The sequence below is a fragment of the Rattus rattus genome, chromosome 3 (genome assembly GCF_011064425.1).
Source record: "Rattus rattus isolate New Zealand chromosome 3, Rrattus_CSIRO_v1, whole genome shotgun sequence".
NCBI lineage: Eukaryota > Metazoa > Chordata > Mammalia > Rodentia > Muridae > Rattus > Rattus rattus.
Genome location: NC_046156.1, coordinates 179,735,220 through 179,747,628, shown reverse-complemented (window position 1 = coordinate 179,747,628; position 12,409 = coordinate 179,735,220).

Genomic DNA, 12,409 nt, shown 5'->3' with positions numbered 1-12,409 from the left:
GAACCATTTTTACTGGAATAGATAAGTTCAATATTTTATATATATGCACAGAGAGAGAGAGAGAGAGAGAGAGAGAGAGAGAGAGAGAGAGAGAGAGAGAGAAATGTATGGAGATCTTGATGTTGATTTAGCTTTTAAGGACACTGAAGTAAGAAACATACCTTTTTTTTGTAATTGTTGTTGAGAAAACTCCAGAAATGTTTTTGTAGTACCTAAACTAGGTGTTAATAAATAGAGTAATAGAGTAATAAATTTAAAAAAATAGAGCACATATGCACAATGAAATTTCATTTAGTCATAATGGTGAACAATGTCATATTTGTCAGAAAATAGGCACAACTTGACATTATTAGTAAATTCTTTTAAGTTTGTCTGAAGACAAATATACTTTCTCTTATGTTTATAATAAATTATATATGCATATATGTGAATACACACACACACACATACACACACACACACACTATAGTAGAAAGAAAACTGTCACGGGCAATAGACAAAACTAATAGGAATGGGGATGGGAAGAAACGTGAAGCCGGGAATGTACGGTGGAAACATATTCAGCATACATGATCAGTTAGCCTTTAAGTGTCCTGATGAACCTCTATAGAGTACACAATGAAAACATGCTAATAAAGATGGAAAAATAAAGCTGCTGTTTTCAAGTCCCACATAGATTCACGGAATCTGTGTGAAGCCCAAAAGTGCACTGAGCATGTGAGTCAGGCTGCTGTGGAGTCGGGGGAGTAAGCATGGCCAGATCAAATGCACGGGAATTTGAAACCACAGAATATAATTGTCCTTCGGGATTCTAAATATTCATGCATCTGTTAGGTAGCAGATTCAGCTAAACGTGGCTCATCAAAGGAATTCCAAAATCACATTGCGGACAAATTTATAATCCATAAAGGAGATAATCTGTCACTGGGGAAGTTATCCTAGAAGAAATGTAATTCTTTGAAATATTTATGCCGTTAAGTAGAAATTTCTGGAGAAAAAGATTTCCAAAAATTTAACCGTCTTTCTTGTTCCTATTCCTACCTTGCCAAGAGAGGGAAAAAGCCAGCTGGCAGGGAGGCAGCTTTGAGCAAATCTAGTTGTGACATTCAGAAAACAAATGAGAGTTGTCGTTAGTTGAGAATTGAGCATATTCACCCCAGTATTTTCTTTTAATTTGTTCATTTGTTTTTGCTGTGTTTTTGGTTACATTTCACAGTCAAAAAGGTAGGTAGTTTACTTATTATTTAGAAATATTTTACTTTCTTAAATGATTGTGTAAGCCTTAGGTTTCTAGAAAGAGGAAGTGGAATGGCCAACCCAAACTTGAAAGGATAAGGAGGAGAGACTTTGATATCAAAGTGTAGAACTCTAAAATTTACAATCTCGTACTGTTCCCAGGATATTATCTCAGTGACAATAAGAACATCATTTTTATGCAACAAACACTCATAACTGCCTGCTATGCCTTAGGTGTTAAGATTATATGAATGAAAAACACGAGGCACGATCACTGGTTTACCAGAAATCCCTTCTTTCTTTTGGGAAGGTTTACGACTAGAGTGTTACGTCTGCAGATGGAAATGTCTCACATCCTCTCCCTCTCTTTTTCACTGTAGTCTCTCAGCAAAAAAAATTCTGTGAATATTTTTTAATGTTTTCTTTGCATTTTTATTTATTTTACACTAAGTTTAAGATTGCATATTTGGTATACATAGTATACATTGTGATGTACATATATTAACACACCCCAAGATATATGTTGATATTCACTGACCTGTCCATCTATCCATCCATCCACCTGTCCAATTATCTCTCTCTATTTCTATCTATCTATCTATCTATCTATCTATCTATCTATCTATCTATCTATCTATCTATCTATCTATCTATCTACCTACCTACCTACCTACCTACCTACCTACCTACCTACCTACCTACCTATCTATCTATCTATCTATCTATCTATCTATCTATCTATCTATCTATCTATCTATCTATCTATCTATCCATCATCTATCTATACATGTTTATGTGTCTACTGATCCTTACTCATTTTTATTGATGGAAAACACATAGGACACCTCCCAAAAATTCATGGTGCACATGATGAGGATGCTCTGATGAAGGCTGCAGACATTCCAAGTAGTTACAAGTCAGAATCATTTCAGGATGTATTGTGATCCAGCTTTTATGCTTCACTTTATAATGTTCTCAGGAGTGTACACAAAACTCTCCCATCTTCTCATCTTCTCTCCTCCATTTACTCATTATTAATATTTTTCTTTTTAAAACACAGCACCCTTTCCTGCTTAGAACACTTTGATTCTCCAGCCTGTAGACCTACTTGGGAAGTTCATGTTCGAGCAAATTTTGGAAACAAAAACCATGGTTCTGATATGTAGCTGACTTACCTGCAGACGATTCAATTTGCAGCCTTTAAAACCATAGTTATTACCCTACCCGCATTTTAAATAAACCTCTTGGTTGTACTCATTTTTCACCAATGATTGTTGTTGTGTTTTGGCTGAAGAATGTTTAGAGAATACTCTTTGTTTCCTTTCTCCCTAGTTGGTACCTTCACGTCATGGTCATTTTATTGCTCCCTGACAGCTCTATTAGCTGTTTCTCAAATTAATCAGTTCTGATAGCTGGCCGATTTAGTCTGTTGCGGGGAGGAAGTTTAAAACCTTTGCTGACATAGGTTTGGGGACCAATGCATAACTCTGACATTGGCAAATTGCAGCAGATTTAGCACAGGTAAAAGACATTAAAGCCCCAACCCCTCTGCAAATTCCCAGGGCTTGCTTTAATGACTTAAGCATAGTTCCACCCTCCAGCTCAGATGAAGCCTTCCTATTTGCTTTTACAGCTCAGCTCCTAAAGAGAGAACATTCACAATGGAAACCAGCAGCTAGGGTTAGAAGACTTTCAAAAAGGAAGCTGTTAGGGCGGCCGTAAAATTTGTCCGGGTAATTTTTTTTCTCTTTTTCATTAGGTTCCATTCTTCTTTACTATTATGACTTATCCAAAACAGACTAGCATTGAGTCAGAGCTTTCTGTTTTTTGAAAATTATGGGAGGTTTGCCTAAGCTCTATTTTAACTTGTCTGACTGTACTCTGGGCCGGAACTTTAATAATTCTTTTATTAACATTTTTTTTCAGAACAAGAACTTCAGAAGCAAGTTCTTGAGCTATGTCCTTAGCAAGGTTTTTCTGAAAATTTATTGAACATGAAATCATTTGGATCATTTTAATAGCTTCGTCAGTATAGAAGCATAAGGTCTCATGCTTATGTATTTTTCTTTAAAATTCTTTTTTTTATTGTGGAAATTTCTAAACATAACCCAAAGTAGAAAGTATAATAAACCTACATACACCCACTCCCAGCTTAAATAACCATCACCATTTGGCCATTTATATTTATGTTTTAATAACGATCATTACTAGATACTAATAAAAAGAAATCAGCCTGCTCTGGGTAAAGACTACTAGTAAGATACCAATATCTGAGAGGAATTATGACTTTTGGTACAGTTCACTGTAAAAAAAAATTAGAACATTAGTTATTACAGTTGCATGTTCTGTATTAAATCACAAAATTACTTATTTTAACTTTTCCTGTTTCATTGAAAATCGTAGAGGAGGATAAAGTTTGGGTTCCCAGATGTCAGCTGTTCTTTTTTTCTGCTCCTGACTCAAAGCCAGCACTGTCAGAAGGGAGACAGGTTGGCAAGCTGCCTAATGCCCGTGGGAGTACAGCACCTCATCTGGACGTACATTCTTAAATGGCACCTTAAACATCTGTAGATAATTACTGGAGCAAGGCTGAAAATATTAATTAAGAAAGGAGCTAATAATTACCGTGTTTGAAATGGAAAGTGATATAATTAGACTTAAACTGTGGGGATTTTTTTTTATTTGAAATTGATTAAGACTTTCAATAAACTACGTGGCAAGGAACATTCCCCCATTTCTTCTATTCATCAAAATATAAATAGACCCAGGATCGGCTACTTATGGATTCCTGTGTCTGACTCCTCCTCATTTTAATTATCTACCTGTGAGATGCTTTATTTACGGAAGTGAAATTTGTCAGATCAGGTCAAATAATCTTGACAAACTGGTGAAATCAGGTTGAGCTTTCACAGCACGTTGCAGACTCTGAGCTATGTTTTCCTCTATGGAATATTTAGAAAATTTTCTACAACCTCTTCTTTATGCATGTCGAACAATTCTTTGAATTTATGCCCCACCCCCTAATCATAGATGGTTGTAAGGGTGACTGGGAAAAGCAGAGCTTTCTCAAGCGGAATGACGGCAGCGTGAGTAGTGTGGTGCTGACAGGGTGTGAACCATGGAGCCCTGGTTTCTGGCTCTACCCTTGCTGTGCGGATGGTAATGACTCCTGTGAATTGCACTGCCTGGTCTGCCTGCAGAGAACTTAACTGCATCACTCAGCCCCTCTTTTGCCTAAGCTATGAGGTCATCCTTATTACCTCATTTTTTATTCAGACATAATCCAGGCTGAACTTCACAAGGCTTTCTGCTTTCCCCATCACAAGTTATTACCCTGAAATATAAAAATAACCCATGAGGCCTTTTATGAAACATGTCCCTCCTTGCTCCCCACTGAGTGAGTATTGGAAGCCACATACTGTTTCTCCAGACAGTATATCTACAAGATATAAAGCAACCTCAGGGAAAAGACTCAATCTGAGTAAAAATAATATATATATATATATGTATATATATATACACATACATATGTATATACACACATATATGTATATATATCCAAATGTTCTGTACAAAACATTTTAAATGTCAATATTTCTTTCATTCTACATATCCATCTATCTGCCTATCTAATTTTAGGTGTTCATAAACTTTCTTGAATAACAGCCAGTCTTTTCCTGATACCATAGGCAAAACTTTCTAAAATGCATTTGTTAAGACGACAAATGACCTAGAAAATTTAAAATCTTTGTTACGTCATCAGTATTAGCAACAAGGTCCTTGACCTGTAATGTATTAATGACCCTATGATGAAAGACATTTCTTGGTCAGTCCTACTCACCCCTATTTATGTGATAGTCTTAATGCAGGAAGATCAAAATTTCCCCGACTTATATTTGCCATTTTAGCCAGCATTTATAAAGAAAAAATTTCTTTGCATCAATTCTTATATGTTTGACAGATGGGTAATTTGGATAGAGAAGGTATTTAGATTTTATTTTTGAGTCTTATGTAACGTTTAGAACTTTAGAATATTCCTTTATTCAGTAAGCTATTAGGATGTCTAAGAATAGCCCTAGTGGAAAATTTCAAGAAAAAAATATATTGTCAAGACTGCCTAGTTCAGAATGAATGTTAAATAGCAGTAATATTGCCATGTTTTACCCTAAATAGAAATGACTATAATCAGAAAGCTTCTTATTTTCATGCCTGTGAATCCTCAAGTGTGACCAAAAGCTATTGTATAGAAGAAAAATATCTTTAACTCTTTAACTGTACTAGGACCCAGATTTCCCTACCTGACCATTATCCAAAATTCTCTAGAGTAAGATTATTACACTTAAAAACCTCCTTCAATGTTTAAAGAGCTGGCCTTTGAAAGTGGCCATTCCTTCGGTGGGTTTACCTTGTCTAAACTGGCTTACTCTAGAGGGTTGTCGTTTCCAGAAACACTGAGGCACATATGAACAACTTTTTGTTTTGCTTAACTGAAGGTCTGTGAGCTAAAGAAAGCCTTCTCATTTCAGAAAACACTCCCACTTCAATGGCAGGTACAGATGTCAATGCTTTGGTCAATAAGGAGTTTTCGTGGTTGTTGTTGTCCCTTAACATCCCCAGCTCCCCTCCCCCCCCCCCGCCAGATCTCCCTGCAAGTGTCTTCTCTCATTAGTCCCCAGTGCCTTACATCCTAAGCTGCACTTTATTAAGCGGAGGAACAGTACATTTTTGTCCTTAATTATGCACTAGTCACCTAGTCATATACCTGGACCTGGGTTTTCTCAAACTAAGGAGTTTAAAAAAAAACATATACCATTAAGGTGTATTTCTTAAAAACAGCAATCACTTCGGACATAAATTATGCCATTTATCTGGAAGGCAGAATCAATGTTACATCATGCTTCCGGTGTCTGTAGCACTTTATCCAGTACACGTGGCTATCTCTATCCAGGTAAACCTGTGTATTGCCTTGTGGGTATAAAACTTTTAACCACTCAGTACAGTGCTCCCATTGGAGCTAGGTGAACATTATGAATGGATAATGTAATTCTACTATTGCTCTGGTTAAACTGTGAGGGCCATCTTACCATTGCAGATTCTACAGAGTTCTGCACTTCTCTCAGTATCACACCAATCTTGAGAATCACCAGTTACATTTGTATGACTCCTCTCATTCTCTTTTTTCTTTCAAGCGTGGTCTTTTGACAACTGGATACATCTTTTTTTCCTCTTCCAACACATCTATAGATTTCTGTTTAGTCTTCCTGGAAGATCCTTCTTCTTCATTCTGCGTTTCCATTGTCCTTAGATCTTAACTTTTACGTTTAATCTTTGTTTTTCTCTGACTGCAGCTCCAATGTATCTCTTTTGGTACGCATTTTTCTCTTTCATAGCATTTGTTTATTTTCATTTCATACTGCTCACTTTGGAAGCAGGGGGAGTGTCAGGCTGTTGGGAGAATCTAAGCTTGCTGAGTGTTGCCCGAGTGCCTCCATGTTAGGCTTCCAAAGCTAAAGATTTTTTTCTTTGTATTGTTGTTTATTTTCCTCTCTCACAGTTCCTCCCAGCTCAGAGATTCAATGACTCTTCGACTCTTCTCTATTTATCCACACACTTACTTTTTTTATTGAAAAAACTTCTATACAATATATTTCCATCATGCCTTTTCTCCCCCAACTCTTCCCAGATCGTCCCCATTTTTAAAGGACATTTCATCTCCTCTTTATTCCTCTTTATTCCATTCTCTGCATGTTTATTGCAGTGGCCAGATCTGTTTAGAACTCTGTAATACACACTGGACTCTTCAAGCTTTTGGGAGGTTTTACATAACTGCTTAAATCTTTGGGCTTCACCTCCTCCTGTCATGCCCTTAGCCCACACCATTTCAATTCCAGGGACTACTCTTTAATCTTACAACTTAGGAGGTGTTTCCTATTTACTCAAGTTCCCTGTAGAAATCTTGCTTGCCGATAGTAAAAAAGACATAAGCACCCAGTCATCAAGCAAGTCCTTCTTTTATCTACCTAAGCATTAGCTCTAAACCTTTACCTTTGTTTTCTTTTAGAACCGGGGATTGAGCCTCGGTACTTGTGCATTGTACACAAGCACCCTACCACTAAGCTATGCTACAAGCCTTTATTCAAGTCTTCTTCAAATTTCAGTCTCTCTGAGAAAATTGCCCTCATTCTAACCATCCCATCTAGATCAATGCTGATGATAGACAGAGTAAAAGTTGTCATGCATATCTATGCTTTAGTCCCTGGAATCTTTGAGGGCGTTAGGTAATGTCATGAGGGAAATTTAAAGTTGCAGATAGAATTAAAGTTGCTAAACATCTGAGCGTGGGAGAGGGAGGCTATTCTAGATTCTCCAGAACACTGTTTCTTAGTGTGTGAGTCTCAACCCTTTGGTGAACCCCTGTGTCCAAAAATTTTACATTACGATTAATAACAGTAGCAAAATTACAGTTGTAAAGTAGCAAGGGAACTAATTTTATGCTTGGGGGGGGTCACCACATCATGAGAAACTGTATTAAGGGGCAAGTTACAGCTTTAGGAAGGTTGTGAACTATTGATCTAGATGCTTCTGATATGATTGCCAAAGTCCTTACCAGTGAAATACGAAAGGAGAATGGCAATCACAGAGACACAGCGTAATTTCTTATTGAAGATTATCATCTTTGAAAACAGAAGGTTTCACAAGCTAAAGAATGTTGCTGAAAACTTCTTCGGGGCTTAGAAAGCAAGGCAATTGGTTTCCTGAGGAACATCCAGAAGGTATATTATTCTACCAATAGCTTGGTTTTAGCTCAGCAAACCCCATCTCAGATTTGAAATTTCTCACAGCAATATAATGAATTTGTGTCTTTGAAACCGAACACTACAGACTCCATTTTACGTCACACGAACCCTATCTTTATCCTCTGATCACCTATTTATTTCCTCAAGGTATGGTATGTTGAGAATTATACACAGACCACTTAAGGGAATAAAACATTGTCACAAATCTTTTTTGAGATTTTTTTTTAATTGAAAAACACTTTCTGACCTGGTTGTTAAGGTCAGATATGCACCATTTAGTCACAAACTAAAAACCTCCACCCACCTTGAGAAGACGTCCAACTCTCTACAAACACTCATTGCCTATCTGTATAAACCATTCTTGTATGAACTTCCAGAAAGCTGGGCTGTGCCAGGAGTCCTTCATCTAGTTCAGCCAGCTTTTCAAATAAAGTAGCACTTATTTCAACACCTATCTCTCGGTTCCATTTACTCTGGAGTGACAAGCCGAGAGAATTAGGTCTGGTAAAATTTTAAGCTACTAACGAAGTTGTTCCAATTTATTCCATCAGCAGAAACTAATAGAATTCTCCAGATCTTCTGCAATGCTGCACTTTTCTATCATGGCCCTTATTACTTTGTATTATACTCACCTATTCGATTCTAATGGAGTCTGTAGCACACAGAACAGGCAGTGCCTGCTACTCACTTCATATCTGCAATGTCTAGATACAACTTTCATTAAATTTCCACTTAAGTAAATTAGTGTCAGTTACCCTCAGGTAGGGACAGGTTGTAGATGAATGTATTGAATCCCTGTAGCACATGCAGTGGGAGGCTGGTCCCTGACTCCTTTACTACGAGAATATGTTGTACAAGTTTCTCTATCATGCATTGTTCAGAAGTAGCCTCTGCAGCAAGATAGATCAAGGAACGGAGACAGACTCCATATACAAGGTTTTTAATCTCCCGCTGGTCACTGCTTTTCACCCTTAGGAAAACCTGGGTCCATCTGGAGTTCGTTCTTGCTGGTGAAAAGAAAGCCTGCTTTATCTGATTCATCCTTGCCTACACTAAGTCTGGAACAACTGAGGATTCTCGGAGCTAAGGGCACAGGGAAGTGTGTTTAGGGCTCAGGTTGCTGTCATACATGTGGAAAATTCGTAGTTGCTTCCAAAAAAGAAATATACTCCATTTAATATGATAACATCCAGACTTTTAATTTTTCCTTTTTGTTCCCCCCCCCCTCTGGAGAACAGTTTAACTGGTGATTATCAAAAGCAATATAGTCGGGCTCAGCACAATATCAGTTTTTAAACTCATTTTTAATGTAAGAAAAATGCTAAATGATTCTGTCTTTTCTAAATTTTAGCTCTATCAGCTAAAATCATAAACAAATTAAAAATGCTTAAATAATTTTTAGGAGACAATGGCATTCTGCTCTACTCCTAGATCAGTGTGTTACTGAGCTATTACCAGAGAAGTTTGCCCCTGGTGCAGAGGTTCAAATATGCAGACCCACAGGCAGGAAATGTGCAGAGAGCGAGAGACCTTGCAACACTCAGCCTTAAACATGGTGTCTTCATCGAATCCCCTCTGGCCTGAGGCAGCCCTGAGCAAGACTAGTCAGCGAGACTGTAAGAGCCATAGGCCATGGAGGTTGCTAAGAAGACAGAGCCCTCGAAATTGGTGGTTCTTAACCTTCCTAATGCTGCGGCCCTTAAATACAGGTCCACATGTTGTGGTGACCCCTAATCATAGCATTACCTTTTTGCTATTGTCATAACCATAATTCTGCTGCTGTTATGAATGGTAATCTGAATATTTTTGGAGAAACAGTTTTGCCAAAGGGGTCAGAGTATACAGGCTGAGAACCACCGTTCTACATCAACATGAGGAAAGCTCACATGAACTCACAGAGACTGAAGCAGCATGCACAGGGCCCGCATGGGTCTGAACCAGGCCCTCTGTGCATATATTACGGCTGGCTTCCAGGTTAGTGTTTTTATGGGATTGATGAGTGTGTGAAAGTGGGTCTATTTTTCTTGTGCCTTCTCTTGGATTCTTTTCCTTCTGTGTGTTCTGTCCAATTCTAACATGTTAGTGTTGCCATATATCATATCATATCATATCATATCATATCATATCATATCATATCACATCATATCATATCAATTATGCCTTTGAAGCCTATCAGTTTACTAATGAGAGGCAGAAAAGGAATGGATTTTGATGGAAAGGGAGATGGGGAGGAAGTGAGAGGAGTCAAGGGAGGAAAGCCATAATCTGCATGGAAGAAAAATATTTTAATAAAAGGAAATAAAAGAAGGTTAGGAAAACTTTCAATGCATTATAAAAATCAGGGAACAGTTATAGCTTTCATTAAGCTATCAAAGGAGAGAAGATACATTCTACCCAATTGTAACAATTGAAATGTGTTTCTGTTATTTTCGGCTTGTGATTATTCATGCACCTGAATTCTAGAATGTTTCAATAACTTCACATTGACCGAATGTGAAATGACCTGCAGGGCAGGAGCGTCCAGGACAGAGAGGAGTTTGCAGTTTGCATTTTGGGTTTTCTGTTCATTAACAAATATTTTGTAAGACATGACTTAGGTTAGGCTTAAGACAGCCTTGAAGACAATTTTTTTTAAAGTTTGTGATCATATAGAGCTTTATCTCAGGTGTATTCTGATTGAACTCTGTTATCATTTTCATCACTGCAATAAAAGTAAGCAGAGATAATAAAGAAAAAATAATTAGAAATTTATAGTCATTAATTCAAATTGACCATTTCCCATCTGTTTTCTTTCTTTCTTTTTTAAAATTATTTATTTCTACACTCCATATTTCATTCTCCTCCTGGTCCACCCCCTCACCCCCGAGTGTTCTATATCCCATACCTCAGCCCCATCCCCCCACCCTGCCCCCAATCTCCACAAGGACGTCCCCATCCCACCCACCCCATCAGACCTCTAAACTTCCCAGGACCTCCAGTCTCTTGAGGGTTAGGTGCATCTTCTCTGACTGAACTCAGACCAGGAAGTCCTCTGCTGTATATGTGTTGGGGGCATCACATCAGCTGGTATAAGCTGCCTGATTGGTGATCCAGTGTCTGAGAAACCTCAGGGGTCCAGGTTAGTTGAGACTGCTGGTCCTCCTACAGGGTTGCCCTCCTCCTCAGCTTCCTCCAGCTTTTCCCTAACAGAGGAATCGGCAGCTTCCTTTCATTGCTTGGGTGCACATACCTGCATCTGACTCTTTCAGTAGCTTGTTGGGTCTTTTGAAGGGCAGTCATGGTAGGTCCCTTTTTGTGAATGTCCCATAGCCTCAGTAGTGGTGTCAGGTCTCAGGTCTTCCCTTTGAGCTGGATCCCACTTTGGGCCTGTTGCTAGACCTTCTTTTCCTTAGACTCTTCTCCATTTCCATCTCTGCATTTCTTTCAGACAGGAACAATTATAGGTCAGAGCTTTGACTGTGGTATAGTAACCCCATCCCTCACCTGATGCCCTGTCTTTATGCTGGAGGTGGGTTCAATAAATTTTCCCCACTGTAGAGCATTCATCTAGGGTTCCCCCTTTGAGTCCTGAGAATCTCTCACTTCCCAAGTCTCTGGTACATTCTAGAGGATCTTCCCAACCTCCTTCTTCCTGAAGTCACCTATTTACATTCTTTCTGCTGGCCCTCAGGGCTTCAGCCCACCCAATATCAGATCAGGTTCCCCTCTACCCCACTCCCTCCCTCTCCCTTGTGTTTGCTTTCTTCTCCCTCTAGAATGGGACTGAGGCATCCTTGCTTGGCCCCTTGACCTTTCTGAGTTCTGTGGACTGTTTCTTGGGTATTCTGTACTGTGTGTGTGTGTGTGTATGTGTGTGTGTGTGTGTGTGTGTGTATACTGTGTGTACTGTGTGTGTGTACTGTGTGTGTGTACTGTGTGTGTACTGTGTGTACTGTGTGTGTGTGTGTGTGTGTGTGTGTGTGTGTGTGTGTGTGTGTGTGTGTGTACTATGCATGTCTTTTTGGGTCTGTGTTACCTCACTCAGGATGATATTTTTTTGTTCCATCCATTTGCCTGCAAAACTCAGGATGTCCTTGCTCTTAATAGCCAAGTAGTATTCCATTGTGTAAATGAACCACATTTTCTGTATCCATTCTTATGTCCTGGAACATCTGGGCTGTTTCCAGTTTCTGGCTATCACAAATAAGGCTGCTATGAACATAGTGGAACATGTGCCCCTGTGGCATGGTGGGACATCTTTTGGTTATATTCCTAAGAGTGTTATTTCTGGGTCTTTAGGTAGGTCTATTCCAATTTTCTGAGGAACCTCCAAATTGACTTCTGTAATGGCTGTACCAATTTACAATCTCACCAGTAATGGAGGAGTGTTCCTCTTT